Source organism: Pygoscelis adeliae, unplaced genomic scaffold (genome assembly GCF_000699105.1).
Source record: "Pygoscelis adeliae isolate BGI_AS28 unplaced genomic scaffold, ASM69910v1 Scaffold544, whole genome shotgun sequence".
Lineage (NCBI taxonomy): Eukaryota > Metazoa > Chordata > Aves > Sphenisciformes > Spheniscidae > Pygoscelis > Pygoscelis adeliae.
Window position 1 is genome coordinate 385683 of NW_008824715.1, and position 15610 is coordinate 401292.

A 15610-nucleotide genomic window follows, 5' to 3' on the forward strand; every position below is an offset into this window, starting at 1 on the left:
GCTGGGAGCAGGAGAGGTGAGGTGAGGCGCGGGGCGACGAGAGCTTTTTAATTGCCCTTTTCCCAGGGCTTGCTTTGTGGGGTTGGTTTTTTCTCCACGTGCTTTAATGCTAGTGGCTGATTCACGTTTTCAAAGGAAAAAATAATTCTCACAACTTCTGTTGCCAGTCAGCTTTAAAACTGGACTTGAATTTTCTTCCTCAGAGTTAACAAAACAGACGCAACTTTTTACCAAGCTCTGGCGTGGCTGCCTGCACACAAGGCGTTTTTCATAAGCGGTTTCTTCTGATGATGAACTTTTGCTGCTTTTGTGAAGAGCTGTAGCAAAAGGAACAACCTTGGCACGTGCCGCTGCATGGGCAGGTGGGTCTGCTGCAGCGAGCAGCCCTCTCACATCTCTCTCGTTTCCCTGCCCCCTGATCACACCATCCAGCACTTTGAGGTACTTGACTGAAAACATCAATTGGATAGAGGACTGGTATGAAATACCCCTGTAATGAGACAATATCTTTATATTTAAATGAACTGTATCTCAGCTGGAAGGTTTTCAACGAAGGTCTTACCTGTCGGATCCCTGGATTGCTTGAGTTTTGAGTTTATACCTGCAGGACCAGTCTTCTAGCCCCACAAAATACGATCATCTTGTCTCATAAACATCCCTATTCCAGCACAACACCTTGACTTAGGAGATATAGGAGCAGACAGAGGAATCGGAGCTTCCTTGTGAGGTGGGAAAGGAAGAACGGAGTTCTGCTGCAGCAAGGACCAAGGGGTGAATGTTCCCTGTTTGCACATGCACAAATCACCCCGCAGGGGGGTAAGTTGTGAGTCCCTGTGTACTTTACTTAGAAATCATTTCACCCCAAGGGCTCGGCTCTCCACCCCCTGTCATGGAGACTTATTAATATAGCCATGCTAGTTTCATTCTTGGCATCGGGCAAGATGCCAGAAGTCTCACAAAAAATATATATGTTAATTAATGTGCCAAGTCTGAACATAGACCAAAAAGCGGTCTCACTAACCTCACCTATAGACCTTAGGGTGGTACAGTGGGTGTTGGGATGATAGTGACATGGAGCTGCTAATGACTGCAGGGAGGAGCAGCAATTAACTTGTTTTGTCAGCTTAATTTAGGGTAAGTCTTTAATAAGGGTGATCAGCATGTGGGATTAGCATGGCATGCCCATCTTAAATTGCAAAAGCTGGCCAGCTGTTTTAGAGCTGGCCCAGAAGCACAGGAGACAGAGGGGATTCAAATTTAGGCTGGTGTTCCTCCTTGTTTGGGACCTGTGGGCAGCCTGCCTTGTAGCAACAGGGTCCATGGACAGGCAGGAGAGGTTGTGTGGGAATTGCGGTCTAGGTTGCCACCTACAAGAAACCATATACGGGTCAGTAGCTGGTCACTTTGGTTTGGACAAGTTGTATGTATAGGGTTGGGGATGATTGCTCTGTTGTAAAGCAGTTATTTCTGTGACTTTCTTGTGTGGGAAAGGATTATTAATGTGCTCAAAAGAATGCAGAAACAAATTGCTGACCCTGGGGAAGGAGGCTTCCCTGACTTCTCCACGGCTGTCGATGGTATGTTTGTGTCCATAGCCACTTCCATTTGATTCCCAGAATATATCAGCTGGAGCCAAAGGAAAATAGAAGTGTCTTCTTACTCTCCTTGTTCCTCTGTTTTTCAGTCAGTGCTGTATTCGTAACAGTCTAGCTCTTTTTCTTTTTTTTTAACTTTAGCAATTGTGACTACAGACTTGTAGTCATACTACATACTACAATCATACTACAAGTTGTGTGTATATATATTAGAAAAAATGTTGCTTCAGCACCCGGAAGCTACCTGTTAAGAGCCACACTTCTACAGAAAGAAACCCAGTCCCTGCCTCCAAGAGATCTATGTTTAAAAAAAGCTAGCTAAGCAAGTGCAAAAGAGGAAATGCTAGAGGAAAACAGCAGAGAGTTAATTACATGCTGGAGTGCCCAGGCCTACAAAAGGTCTGTCACTTGCTATTTAGGGTTACAGCTTTCACCTGGCCCCGGGAAGCAGGGCTGTGTTGTCCTCTGACTCTGGCTTGGTGTAAGCAAGCAGCTCCTCCTGGGTCTGTCACGGTAGTACGGAAGATTAACTTGTTCGTGAAGCAGGTAGGCATGAAAGTGGGTATGGCTGATGGAGCAGGCAGCTCTAGGAGCTGAGCCAGCCTTGCTGCTGTCCCTTTCTTCCATGCCAGTTCTGACACTGCTGGTTAGCCTTTTCCTTCATAGCAGTATTAGTAAGCTCTTACCTGTTCTTACCTTTTGCTTCACAAAAGTGTAGGCGCTTTGTGCTTTGGGGGTTCCTACTCTTTTTCCCAAGCTGATTAAAATTGGTCAAAAGCTATGAGCAGGAAAGAGTCAAATACATATGCATGTAAGCACACATATTTGCTATTCATGTGTGCTGTATGGCTGCCCAAGCCTGGATGCTGTGGGGAAATAAGGCTAAAAAACAAAGATGTCTGTGCGTGTTGTTGGGGTTTCTTCTCATAATAGAGAAGAAATAACTTTTTAAAAGTATTCTTTTTCAAGGGGATAAGCTGGTTTAGTTAAATTTTTTCTTCTCCCTTTTCTAGTTCTTTCTGTTAAAGCAGAGGAATAAATATCCAGAATAAAGAAAAATTAGGTTAAAAGCTGGTGACAAAAAAATGTATTTAAACAAGTCTTCTGCTCAACAACCCCTCTGCCCACAAACCCCACCTCAATTCTGAAAGCTGCTTAAAAATAAGCTGTGCTGCAGTCCCCATTCCGAAGTCAAGTTTTGCCTGGTGACTGTGTGGAGCCTGCTCTATTCCTGTCCACAGAACTGGAGCCTTTGTTGGAGATGAGTGGGTCAAAATTGCTTAACATTCTCTTTATAAAAAAGTAGTTATTTCAGAAAACTGTTGTATTCTGCTGACAGTGTGGCATGAACACCGCTTGAGATAACCTATGTAATTCTCTTGTAAAAGAGAAATCTTGACGCAGGCATTTGCAACTTTTACCCAATAAGCTGATACATCTGGGTATGTTTCTGTGAAGTCCAGAGAAGAGTGTGAATAGTTGTTACAAGAAACTGACTGATGTGTTCTTAAATGTTCCACTGAAGTAACACAGCTTTTACTTTTTGCTAGGAAGCGTGGAGTGAATCACAAGGGGTCCTGTAGCCTGCTCTCCAGCTGTTTGCTGCCCTTCACCAGATGTTCTGAGAACAAGAAACTCTTCGGTGAGACATTTCAAAGTTGCTGCCCCACTTGAAGGTAAATGTGCTGCAGCTGCACTACCGTATCCCCACCTCTTGCATATGTACTTGGGTCAGACAGACAGTGGAGGGGTGGGGGGTTTTAGAAAGTGTGATAAGACATCTTAAGGAGGGTCGGCCTGGAGCCCAGTCAACTGATAAAAGCAAGAATGCTGGTGAGTAAACAGGCGTCTGCAGGCTTGCCCAGGGCTGTAACTATTTATGGCCAAAAGAAACCATGAAGAAAGGACCTCAAGAGCTATTCCTCTACATCTTACCTGCTCTGGCTTATGAAACTCTTCCAGGAAAGTTTGTTTGTGGTTGGTTCAAATTTTTCTGTATTAATTACTCAAAACACCCCAATCTATGTTGTTCTGTACCTCTTGAGAAACTTGTGATGCTGCTGTCAGAGAGGCTGTGCAGGCATCTCTCAGAGCTGAGCAGAGCAGTATGGTATGGCCTGCTGTGAGATGTCCTCCGGTCCCTGGGGCATGTGGCAGCTAGTCTGTTTGAGATGAGGACACGAGCCTGGTGCTGTTGTCCGAGGTCTGGAGAGCCCTTCCAGCGCCCTCGGCAGACAGACCATGCTGTCTGAGAGCTTTTGTGGTAAGCAGTTTGAGAAGCAAACCCGAGTTGCTCTTTTGCTGCTGCCACCAGGTGGCAACAGCGCATTGCAGCCCCATGCTCCTTGCAGGAAGGCAGCAAATAGTAGCATCCACTCCTGCCAAATCCCCGTTACTCTGTTGCTGCTCTTCCCTTTCCTGCGTGGGTCATGCTGTCTGCCTCCCGCAGCCCTTCATGCCGGAGCATGAAGTGGTGCTCAAAGCAGTAACTCAATACTGTGCACTCAGCTTTAAAGCACACATCTCTTGCTTGCAAAACACAAGGGAGTGGCTGGCTGGGGAGCAGGGGAGGTGGTGGCCGGTGGCTAGATCACTGGGACTCTAAGGTTTCCTGCTGTGTGGCCCAGGCCAAGTCTGGTTCAGTTTCTCATGTCTACCCTGGGTACAATAATAGCAATTCAGGCACAGTGAAGGTAAAACAGCAGAGAGTAAAGTGTGTGTCATGGAAGGTGACTGACTGTGCACACAGATGGAAACAGCTGCTAAGTGACTGGGTTACGTGGTGGCTGGATGACATCAGGTCTGGCTCCTCAAACTTTTCTGTACTGCTCCGTGGAGTCATTATGGGATGTTATTTGCAGCAGCAGCTTAGGCACCTTGAGCCTGGAGAGCCCTGAAAAGTGGTAGTACTTTCATAGCATAAACAGAGCTGTGGAGCACAGTGGTTAGCCTTAGAGGGTGTGCTAGGTGTTAAGTGCTCTCCCTGAAGATAGAGTTACTTAGCAGGATAGATGGGTTAAAACTTTACTGTAAAAAGTGCAACGGAATAACTCTCTCAATGCTGCAGTGCTTGTTTGGAGAGGAGCTATTTCTAGCTCCATTAGTATGCTGAGAGGCTGAAGTGGTTTTCTGTATTGTACTTCTGGAGATCAGCGATGTGGAAAAGCACTATTGCTGCATTATGCAGTTAAGCAGTAACACTATAAGAATAGAAGGAAAGTTATCTTCCTGACAAGAAGATCCTTTTGAATTTGTCACCTTCCCAAGGTATATGCTTTTGCCCAGTGCAAAGTGGAGCTTTCAAGCCCTAGGAAAGAATGCACTTGTACAGAGAGAAGCAAGAGTTGGACTTCACCAGCAGTTTTCCTCTTTGCCGTGGTTTATAGTTTGCATATGGACTCGGCCACTGAGCTTCTGTATGCTACTCAAGCTCATGCCAAAACAGTCTCTGCTTGAACTTGCAAGCTACGTTGGCAGTTTTAAATGGGGATGTTCTCCCCACTCACACTTCTTTTTGGTGAAGGTTCTGAATTGCAACAGTAAGTATCTTATCTGAATTTAGCAAAGCAAAGTAGGAGCAGAAAGTGCTCTAAATCAAAATTGCTCCTCCCTTTGGTGTGAGGCATAGGGCTGATTAGTTCTGCTCTACCTGGGTGCATCACAGGTACTAACAGGCATGAAGTGATTGCTTTGTTTTGGCAGTAATGTACTGCTCCGGGCCTTAAACCTTACTCCTTGTAGGAACGCAAGGGGGAATTCAAAGAGAAATCCATACCCTTACAAGATAGATCAGACTGAGCTGGTACTGTAGAAATCCACTTGCTTTGATGATAGCTCTTTGTGAGATCCCTGCTTGTATGGAGACTGCAGCAGACTGTTAAAGCTAAAGTACTCTTGTTCCTGCTTTCAGACTGTATTGCTACAAATCTTGCAATATTGACTGCATGGGGCTTGCTTTCTGCTGATATTGTGGCTCTTAAGGCTGTCTTGAGTGTTCAGCAAAGAAAAGAGCCTTTATCTCCCTATTCTGCTGGCAAAGTGGAATAAGTGAGAGTGATGTTTGCAGCTGTAAAGCTGAGAGTGCAGCTGACTCTCCTGTTGGCTCAGCATCCCCTTGCTTCTCACAGTGACTAATGCCTAAATTAAACTAGGGTTCTTCCAAGCCGAGAGCATGGAGTACTTGTTCTTCCAACCCATGTTCCTGTCTAGTGGTAGAAGACAGTTTAAGATGATGAAGCTGAATCCTGGGCTCTTGCAGACCTCTGTGCTCTGCTGAGGCAGGAACGGATGTGGCTAGTGTAATTCCTGGAGAGCTTTTCGCTTTCCTGCTAGTCTTTCCTGACTTCCCTGGGAGTTGTATGCAGATGGATGGGTGGACCCCTGTTTAATTGAGTGACAAAGGATAGGTGCTGGCATACAGTTTATCTGGGGGATGGACCTGGCACTCACTGAACACTTCAAGAGAGAGTCTTGTCTGGAACCACGGACTATCTATGGAAATTAGTGTAACTGCTTCTTGAAACAGAGGACAAAATGCTCTGCTGGAACTGGTAGCATGACATCATGCTTCAGTTACCTACCTGCTTTTAAACTGCAGCCACTAAATGTGGTTGAACCTGTTTGGAGTTATCCACCCAGGAAAATGAGGAGAAAGAGATGGCACTATCCAGAACTGCGGGAGGAAAGAAGATTGTTTTAATTGCCTGCCTCTTGCCTGTGCAGATTGGCCAAACATCTGCTTTCTCACCCATGTCCAAATGAGGAATAGGAGTATTCAGCTATAATTCTGATAAAACCGCAGTGTGGTCATGCTTGTGTTTACAAAGATCTCTGCAATTGAAAATGACAGCCTAACTCATTCTTCTGAGATGCCTCTGACCCCTTTTGCATTTAAGCTTTCCTCTGTGAAACTTCCACTGCGCCTTTCTGAAGCTTTTACTGTCTGAGCTGACCTGCTTTGTGAGGACAGCTCCAATGAGTGGGAGCCATTTTGGAGACTCCTTGGAAAGGAAACTATGGTTTCTTTTGTGTGTTGAGAACCACAGTTTCTCCAGTGGAGTAAGCCCATTGTAGTGCTGATCCCTGGGTCTGAGTTCAGTATGCAAGGTCTTACGGAGGAAAAAAAAACCCATTCTTTCTCTCCCCAGGTGACTTGATAGCTGTTATTCCCTTGCTGACAGAAGTTTTTTCTTATCAGTACATGTTTTTTATGTCATTAAACTAAATTAAATGTCAACTAATTTATGTCATTAAACTAAATAAAACCGATTACTAGGATGCATGTACATCGGAGAAAAGAACTCCCATGCTGTGCATCCGAGATGCCTTGTAGAAGGGAAAACTAGCAATCCATGTTTTGTTAAGGAAAGATGACTCTTTGCTCATATTTGTCCAGAAACATTTGTAAACATGAAGATGCAGAGCTACCTGATTGAGTGCATAGTTCCTTGAATTAGGATTCTGAAAAGCTTTTTCTGTCCTCTTGTAGCTTTGCACCTTCTTGCTTTACCTGCTCTTTTATGCATCTTTCTGATGAGGGGCTTAGTGCTAGCATCAAACTTCTGTTTATTAATGAACACCTTCTTGGCCTCTGCTGTGTAGACCAAAGCTACCATTAACAGCTCTATCACATGAGTTTCTGCAAGGTTCAGTGATAATTTGTGTAAATTGCTTAGTCTCACACTGCAGCAGCCTGATCTCCTGGCTGCTTCTAGAACTGAAGTTCTCCTTAAATCACAAATATTATATTTCTTCTAACAAAATGCTCTATGCATGTTAGTACCAGCAAGAAATTTTGTGCTGCTTTGGCTTCTGTCCAGAGAAACTGGTCTGTAGTTACCAGGAAATGAGAAATAAGACCTTGAGTGAAAATACACCTTGGGAGTGTGCAAGAGAAATAGAGCATAGACCCTGTGCAGGTCTGTGTGAAGCTGATTTTGCTCTGATAACTCACGATGAGCATCATCTACTTGTTTTAAATCAAGAAGTTATGTCTGTTAAATGACTCATGCTGTACATCTACCCTACTTTACGACTTCTACTAGAGGGGCACCTCTGCCCCTTAAACAACAAATGTTTGGCAGGAAGCATACAAGATGGCACGGTGGCTGCCTGTCTTCCTCACGGCGGGCTGTGAGAGATGTGCTTAACTGCTCCCAGTATCTTGGCTGTAGTGGAAAGCTCACTACATGGGAGGGTTTCTCGCGTTGCTTTCCCCTCTCCAATGCAGCCGCTCTTAAATGCGTGATCTGATTATGTGTGTGTTATTTCTCACTGTCTGTGCCACACAGAATGATGCTAAGCTCACTCCCTCTCTTACAACCACTAACACTTCACTTACAATTACTGAAGTAACTATGCATTTCAGCTGAAATTAGTCACTTGAATGAGATACCTCTCTTCCCCAGAACTGTAGTTTTATGTATTTCCACTTCATTCTTTGAAAACACTTCCCCTAATTCTAGTTTCACTGATTAACCTCCTCCTTGCTGCTGAGTGACTTCAGATTTAAGCTGGCTAGAGTATTGCTGGTGTTCCTTCCCTGTATGAGCTGTGGGATACTGCACTCTTATTGCCAGTTCGCATGCACCTTCCTCAGGTGAAATTTCTGGAATGTTAAAGGGAACTTTTAGTGCAAGTTTTCACTTAAAGTTTATTCATGTAGGTAAGTAAATATTTCACAGAATCATTTAGGTTGGAAAAGACCCTTAAGATCGAGTCCAATTTAAGCCCTTTCTTTGCTGTAAAACAAAAATATTAGAGCTGTGAGCATCTGTTGAAATTCTGAAGTGATGTAAAGCACACCAGAGTGATATGTGAGCATCTTGCAAAATACAAGCAAACAGCATTGCTTATGTTGAGGTTGTTTGTTAGGCCTTTTGTGAAAAGTCATTCGTCTTGCCCAATATGTAGTAGATTTTTTTTATTTTTTTCTCCCCTACCTCCTCATAGTCAAATTACAAACTGAACTAGCTCAATAAGAAAGGCTTCTCTGAGGTTGCAACTTCTCTGAAGTTTTGACTTCCTCCAAAGGCTGTTGGCCTCAAGCTACATATTCATTTCAACACTTGACTCAGTTCAGTAGCTGGATAAAGTGTTCTGTGTTGTGTGGGGGGTTTGTTTTTGGTTTTGGTTTTTTTATTGTCTCGGAAGCTTTTCTGCATTCTAAAAACCTTTTCAGCTTCATGTTTGCTAGTTTAGTTTAGCACAAAAAAATAGAAATAAAATTATGTCTTTTTCTTTAATTGCATTTGTATGAATGTTCAAGGGGATGTACGCTAGCAACATGAAGTAAAAATAACCTAATAAGTAGAAAACACCCTGGACACATTCAGATTTCTGATTTGTATTAGCTGTAGAATTGCTTAAATACACATCACTTTCCTCCTTTATAGCTGAGAAAGAAAACATAGCATTGAGCTGTGTTCAGATGCAAATAAACAGGTCTTAATTCCTGCAAGTCTGAGACTCACCCTCTCTTAAAACAAATATAAACCCAGATTAAAATCAGTGACCTCAAACAAGATTTCCTGCTTGCTGATTCTTACGTATGATTAAAATTGACTTGAATCACTTTGAAGTGGGTCCACCCTGAGCATCTTTGGTAATGGCTTTTAACATCTGGCCAGATGTTTGCTGTTGTCATGCCAGTGTGCAGTGCTAGAGTCTGATGCACTGGAGGAGATGTGCAGGCTGGGCAAGAAGCAGAGCACGAAGAGCTTCTTGGCCCTTGTTGAACTGATGGTCCAAGACCTGTAGCAGATTTTTCCCAAGAGCCCAGAAAAATAACGAGGATGCGCTGTGGAGCCTAGGAAGGGACCACTAACGATGATGGTGGGGTTTTCCTTTTTCCCTAAGCAGGGGTAGGTATATGTATCACGTCATCCCAAACATTCAGAGCAGCTACTGCACCCAGCTGCCTGTTCATGTAAACACTCTGGTTCAAAGGTTTCCAATTGAAGTAAGGGAGATGACGGAATTCAAAGTCAACAAATGTAAGTTAACCCTGCTTTGGACACCCACTTGATGAAGCTCATGTTTCAGCCAGAAGGAAGGAATTGCTTTTGTCCTGGCTATTGTACATGCCTGATTTGGATATCTCAATGTCAGGTAACAAAAAGTTGCCATCTCTTTTCTTCCCCACCCTTTTAATTAAAGTCTCTTGCATCAAAAGTCATGAAAGCTGTCATCTTAAAAGTGCTGGGAAACCCAGGCATGCTGAGCAATCGTTGCTTTTGTGGAAGGATCTGTTGATTACCTTCTGTGAGCGTTTCTGTGTCTTCTACAGTGGACTAGGAAGCTCCAGATCACCACAGCTGCATTTTTATATGCAGAAACAATACTAGCGCTATAGTTTCATGAACATTTGTCTTGATGGCAAAACTGAAATTGTTTCTGTCTGCTTGTAGCTATCTTGGTTGTACTAATGCAACTCTGTCTGCAGATGTGCTTTGGATTGAAGGTTTATTGCATCCGGATGAAAAATAACCGGCCAGCTCCCTGAATCAGTACACAGTGCCAGTGAACACAAAATTATAGCAGTGCAATTAGGAAGGACAGTTTGGGAATGGGTATGAGCAGCTGGAGGTGAAGGTTGCTTTAGCTGACCCTGCTGCTGAAAAAATCAGCCTTATACTGCCCCACTGAGTAAGAGGGGTAAATCTTGTTAACCAAAGCAGTCTTGAAGAAAATTTTTGTCAACATAGAGTTCTACAAACTCCTGGGGTGTAAGGAGTGTGTAGAAACACTTTGCTGGCAGTCAGGGTGGAACTGTGCATCCTAATGGCTGAAATGCTGCATGGCATAATCAACTGCATATGAAGGAATCGCGCGCTCAGAATTTGATCTGTGCAGAGACGTCGGCCTACCCTCCTTGTCTGACAATTTGAAAAGACAGATATTTTTTTTAAAAGGATAGTTGCTGCCCTGCCCGGCACTAGAAGCTAAGACTGAAGAGCCTGAAAGTCAGTAAGGGTTTAATTAAAAGTAGGGCTACATTCTGGATATGCAAAATTTGAGTCTAAATCCCTTGGAGCATGTTGAGGGCATGAAGATGTGTGCAGGGTAAAGAGTCCTGCCTTGTGGTTATCAGATCCAGCAATCCATTTGCTTGTGTAGGACATGTCCGTGCCCCAGCACATTGTCTCGAAGCAGCACATAAATGCATCAGAGCTCATAAATGCTGCTGAGCCGGTGCAGAAGTGCCTGCACCCGCTTCAGGCTCTTGAGATTTCAGGATCATTGCAGGCAGAGGCACCTGCCTGTCTTCATCTGTCCACGTGCGTGTTTCCTGTGCAGAAGTGTAAACTGATTCCCAAACCTTGTGGGTGATCAGTCGCTAGAATGAGACAAAGGCTTATCCTCTGCCTTTGTGGCTTAGAGCTTGAAAGGGAAGAGTCCTCTTTGCTTTCTTGGGGATAGTGACCTCATTAGGTGTTTTCTGCCTTTTCTATTTTGGTGGTACGGTATGTAAATATTTTATTTGTGTTTCAAAGCAAAGCTATAGCTGTCGAACAAGTTAAAACTTCTTATTTCTTCTGTGTGTCTGCCTTCTTGGCTTATGAGATGATCTGTTCAGTAAAATGTGTCATTTTGAAGCAAATTAGAGGATACGAAACCATGAAAACAGTTATATCTACTCAATTAGGTTCTTAAGCTGATGATGCAGCCTCATCAAAGTCCTAGATTTAGCTAGAAGCTGCTGTTTTACAGTGGACAGCTGGTACCTGAGTAGCAATGTTTGGTTAAACTCTTCTCAGGCAACATTTCCAGAATAAGATTCAGGAATACTGGTAGACATGTTCTATGATTCAACTTATGGTACTGCTTTCTAACATTAAATTCATGCTACAGTTTCCCCTTCGGTGTGTTTGTATGTCAGTTCTGGAGTGCACTGTATCTTTGTTCTGCCTCTGTCAAAACATACATGTAACAAGGAAGTTGTGTCTGGAAACAGTGGTAGTGAGCATGGCAGTGGGTTAAGAGCAGATAACATTGGGTATTGGTGATAATCCATGTCAGAAACCTAAGTAGTAGATTGGTTGCTAAACTTGATGCATTTAAGTCACTAGACCCGTATCCTCATGAAGGAGAACAGTCTAAAGGCTGTGGAACGTAACTTCACTGTGACACAGCCTCTTTGGTCTGGCACGTGACACTTGGCACTGCAAAATCCTGCTCCAGCGTGATCCTGATATGCAAGTAACACAAGTAACTGGCTTTCAGGAGGCTTTGAATCAAGCCCTTCAGAAATGAGAGAAAGGTTCAAAACGCCTCAGTATTTTGCTTGGGTTCCATTAAGCTGCTATTTCCATGCATTGTTTTCCTGTTGCAGCTGGCAAAATATTTCTGTATAAAAAGTTTCTTCTAGCCTCCTTGCCCCTCCTGTATGGTTTTGCAACCTAAAACCTGACATTGTAGGTGTTTTCATAGTGGTAAGTGATAACCTCACAAACACAGAATTGAAGTATTGCTGCAAAAATCAGACAGGAAGAGGCAGTGGGGAGAAGATGGTATGTTAAAACTGGGTGAGATAATGCAGAAGAAGGTTCAGGGATGGTTTGGTAGAAGGCTTTGGTCTGGTTACAGTGCCAGTGGTTTGCCAGAGCATCTTCTCTCTGAAGGGAAACCTCTTGTAGCAGGCGGGGGCTAGTGGGGTTGTTTCCCAGGCTCTCTGGCTATGAACTGTGTGTCTCTGGCATCCCTCTGCTTCTCTGAGCCCTTACTCTGCAGGTGTTTTAGAACATCAGATCTATGTGTTACAGTGTGTAGTTTCTGCTGGAATTGTTGTAGGCTGTGTGAAGTGGTTGGGATTGGCACTGTGAGGTGAAACAAAACAAGACCTCTGATAGAAACCAGGCTGTGTGAACACAAGGCTGGAAATGACCTCCTAGGGCACTCAGGGTTATTCTTGTGCTATTGCAGGAAACCATATTATGCAGACCCTTTCATAAGCTTAGTGTGCTCACAATTAGCTAGCTATTTTGCTTCCACTGCAACTGTTAAAAGGCCCTTCCAGAGACTTACTTATCTAATGGTTAAACTATTTAATATTGAGCATAAGCTGTCCACATTTAGACTATTGCTGTGTTCTCACTGATGTGGTTTCTTCAGGGTTTGCTTCCACTTGACGTACTTATAAAATGTAGTCATATCACTGTGGTCCCCTGGTTTTACTAAATGAATGCTCCAAGCTGTTTTGGTCACCCTGTTGGAGATAGGCAGAAGCTGTGGTGTGGATCCTGTTGTTCCAGCCAGAACACTGTCATGCTAGTAATAGCTACACTGTGAACAGTGGTTTTGCGTGATATAAGCTGTTTCTGCACTGTTTCCTGGTACTTCTTTGCCACAAGGGTTCTTCCAGTATAGATCTAGCCTCTAAGTGTTGTAGCCTAAACATACTATGGAAAAAGGGGCTCAGATTACACTGGCAGCTCTTTGGATTGTAACACCCTGATCTTTTGCAGTCAGCTGAGCACTGTATGCTGTGGTTTCATCTATTTTTACTGTATAGGGGTATCTTTCAGTGTGAAGCTGTATTTTTAGTGTGTAAATAATATAGGTAGAATACCATGCACTTTTTTTTATACAAGGTTTGGTTTATTATACACAGCCTTCACGTTTCTAGTTTTTGTGTCTTTGCTGCAGGGTGGAAGTTGAGGGGGTGCTGCATGCTGTGACAGTCGGGCAGGGAATACATGGGATGGGTTTGGCACCTGTGGAGAGCTGGAAGGCACTGTGGCACTTGCATATTTGCCAGAGTTCTTGGAAACATTATCATTAGTTAAGCAATACTGATATTTAAGCACTCATCTTTGTCTCAGAGCTCTAGTGAATAGGGGCAGTTTAAATAGGACTAATGTTTCAAGCTGTCAGCTGCTGCAGGAAGCTAAGATGTAATTTTTAATGATTTTTCAGACCATCAGGCGCACTCTGCAGAGAAGGGGTGGTTTAGGGATGGGCAGTAGCACCGGATCTCTGGAGTCTTGATTTCAGCTTCTATGGGACAGGCCCCTGTCTATAGCGACTATATTTAAATTTGAGGAAGGCTAGTGGATAAAAACAAATTTCTGAGAGAATCTTGGAGCAAATACTGCTGGTGCTGAAGATGCACAGTCACTATTGCCGTCTTAACATGATCATATCAAGCTAAGCCAGGGGTCCCCACCTGACTAGTGCTGGATACACATACCTCTCCTTAACCCTGCTCATTTCCCAGAAGGCAACAGCTCAGAAAGAGGATCTGTCACTGGAGGGAAAACAGGCTTTACTACATCCCCCTTCCCAACGCAGCAGGACACTCTCCAGCAATCCACTTAATGGCAGACCAAAACATACGTTCTGTTAAGCCTGCGTGTGAGTTGTATGTTGGATGCTGGCCAGAGAATTTGATACATCATATAATAAGGCTTTTTCATGCAGTTCATTTGTTCCTTTTTATTACTCAATTTTGAGACTGGCAGTGGTGCAGGTTGTGCTTGGGGGTTTTATTGTGATCAACACCTTGGAGAGCTGTACTTGCCTCTGTCTTTTCTCAAAGGTGACAAGCAAGAGATGGCAACCTCTTGCTTCTGACCTCCTTTTGGAAAGGTTGTATTTTGAACATGCTGCATACCCAGTTGTTAATCTACAAATTGTTATTTGTTGAGGAGAATTTGTGCTTGGGCTGGTAGAATTTCTTGTCTGCAGGAAACTTCTATTTCTAAAACTTCTTTTGTTTCAAATCATAACACAAAAAGCCAACTCTATTGAGTTGAAATGGTATCACACACACACGGAAAAAAAGTTGAACATTCTGGCATCAATACACTAATGTTGCAACAGAAGTTGATGTTGAAATTAATTTCTAAGTATGTTGGAACTAATTGAAATGTTTTCCTTAGACTTTATATGTTAGTTTTCTTAACACACTGAGATGAAATGGACATGTTCCTGCAAAACACTTCATTCTGGACAAACTATTTCCTATCAGCAAACCCACTTCATTTTTTTTAACCAGACTACTCATAGTTTGGGAGAATGCAAGCACCACTTGCTTTAGCCCTGAGCCATAGCTCTCTTTGTTAATCACCTCCACCATTTAGGATTGAACTGGTGTGACTAGCCCACTGCTGAAGTATGACATCCTACAGTTGCCCAACTCGGGTACCATCTGAAAATGCCTGGCCAACATCAATTCTGCAAAAGCCGCCACAGGAATTCACCAGGAGCTGTTCCTACTTCAGCAGTGCATTCATTGCTGTCTGTTACATGGGGTAACCTGGTCCAGAAATTATGCTCCTACTCTCATGCCAAAGATGAGTCCTCGAACGAAGCCCCTGTGCACTTGCAGTAGAATAACAAAGAACCTCCTTAAGAGAGAAGAAAGGGGAGGAGAAAGCATTGCTCTCTGGCTATAGCAACCCCACCTCCTGGTTATTTCATCTTCCTTACAAGGCTAAAGCTAGAAGCTTTCCTTTGCCGCCTGGGTCACTTAAAAGCAGCAGAGCAAGCCCTGAGGATCCCAGTGGAGTGCAGCCGGGATGCGAGGCTGATGGAGAAGGGAAAGGAGGCACTGGCGTGAGCCCTGCAGAGAGCACAGCTGAGAAGGCTGGTGCTCTCCAGAGGAGAAGTGTGACAGTATCCTATGAATCCTAAACCAGGTGTTCATTGATGCAGATCTTCCAAAGAAACATGAAACCAAACCCAAAAAGAAATCACTGAGGGGGAAAAAGTGCAACATGAGAGGTAAATATATTTTTCATTGGGAAAAACAAAAATAACTGGCTTTATTTCATTTGGAAATCGTTATTGTAAGTAGATGTCTAAAACTAGGGACTGAAAAATACTAACATCTGAATAAAGACTTTGGTCTGACTCCGACTTCAAAAGCAGCACTGGGTTAAAAAGTCAGATCAACAGATGAATTCAGGTGCCTCTGAAGAAATTTTTTAATTCACACCTGAAAACTTTTTTAAAATCTGCTTTTCTGTTTTGCTCTCTGCTATTGCTAAAGGTTTTTGAGAAGTAGTATGCAT

General features: G+C 43.5%; 1 protein-coding gene across 1 annotated transcript in view; it reads left to right on the forward strand.

The window, feature by feature from the left end:
• Positions 1-773: 773 nt before the first annotated feature.
• Positions 774-15610, forward strand: part of BOK (BCL2-related ovarian killer) — a 33963-nt gene continuing 19126 nt past the window's right edge. The window contains exons 1-3 of the mRNA XM_009323189.1: positions 774-816; positions 3146-3271; positions 14678-15320. The gene's annotated coding sequence lies outside the window, so the exon portion shown is untranslated. The remainder of the gene's footprint in view (positions 817-3145; positions 3272-14677; positions 15321-15610) is intronic.